The sequence below is a fragment of the Cynara cardunculus genome, assembly GCF_001531365.2.
Source record: "Cynara cardunculus var. scolymus isolate 2C chromosome LG 12, CcrdV1, whole genome shotgun sequence".
Taxonomy (NCBI): Eukaryota; Viridiplantae; Streptophyta; class Magnoliopsida; order Asterales; family Asteraceae; genus Cynara; species Cynara cardunculus.
In genome coordinates, this window is record NC_037539.1 from 8,828,914 (window position 1) to 8,830,500 (window position 1,587).

Consider the following 1,587-nt stretch of genomic DNA (forward strand, 5'->3'; position numbering starts at 1 on the left):
CTGAGTAACAAAATTGACTTTACAGTTTGTCAAATATGTTTAAATGTCAGACCACTTTATAACATTTAAGTATATAACACCAAACGATTGTGCATATTATATAAATGTTATAATAGGATTTTATGACGTAAATGACATCCTAGCACGTTTTTTTGGGCTTTTTGATATTAATTATCTTATTAGTTTTGTAATAGGATGTTCTTGGAGAGGTTTTGATAATAATTATTATAATGTCATATAAAAAGACTAATAGTACGTTTTATTTCAAAATGTGTCTCAAAAAGGTTGTTAGGATGCCCAAAAACGTCCTATCAATTTATTGTAACATCTTTATTTAGGATGCACAACTATTTAATCTTGTAAACTTTAGTCCTATAAAGCCGTTTGGTAAGTCATTTGTAGTGAAGTAGCAACATATGGTCAAGTTCTTGGTTCCTATTAGTTGGAAAGTTGAGTTCTTTGTCCATTGATTTTACTTATGAGTGTACAAATCAAAATCATCATCTAACATTTGTACAATCACTAACATAACCCTGAAACCAATCTTGAATAGATGATTCATTAATTCGATGTGTTTTTTGTTATAAAATAAAGCAGAAAATAGGAATACAAATAGATTAGGATGTGACTAAGGGGCCGTTTACCAAACACTTAACCGGTAAGCGCTTACCGGTAATATTCAACATTATCATTTACTTATTTGGAAAGATTTTAGTTCACGAAAACGACATTATATGCAACAATTTACTTGGTAAGCGCTTACCATGTTAAGAGTCAATCGTCCTCACTTACCGGATAACACTTTTTTCCTTGCCTTGCTCTTACCAGGTATAGATTTTTGGTCCTTATCGCATTCATCCGGTAAGGTAATGTAAGTCAGTAAGCTCTTACCCAAATAAGAGTTTGGTAAACGGCCCCAAGATCACTATCTTTAGAATAATATTAGCCTCCACTATATGCTCTTAGGTTATGGCTAATTTATTCCCAGGAACTGTTAGTGGATAAGATTTTAGATTTTAAACTCAAAAAACCGCGTACACGGATAAGAAGCCGCACTGTATATAAATAAAAAACGGATTTTGTGAAACCCGCACACGTGCAACATGCTAATGCTGTCTTTTAATCCATTAACAATTTCTATATCAACCCAAATCAAGTAGAAAATCAAGTCCAAATCCTATTTATCAAATGAGTAATAGAATAAGACTTATAAACCACTCTCATATTAGCTAATCTTCCTATGTGGGACAAAGTTTCCAACATTTTCTTCCAAAATATTTTCATGATTTTAGATTCTTTTTTATGTCATATAATTTTTTGTATGTTTTATACAATATATATTATTATAAAAAATATATGGATAATATAAAAAAAATTTATTCATTAAATTACAAAGTTAATATTAATATATTAACGGACACTATATATTAACGGACACTAAGAAATTGAAAACATTGTTTATATATCGTACATACTTTTTAAGTGACGTTTAATTTTCATATCTATACTATATTATAAAGCATTTGGCTAAAACTTTTAAAAACTCTTAAACTCTTAAACAATTTCATCCCTATCCGATTTCATCCC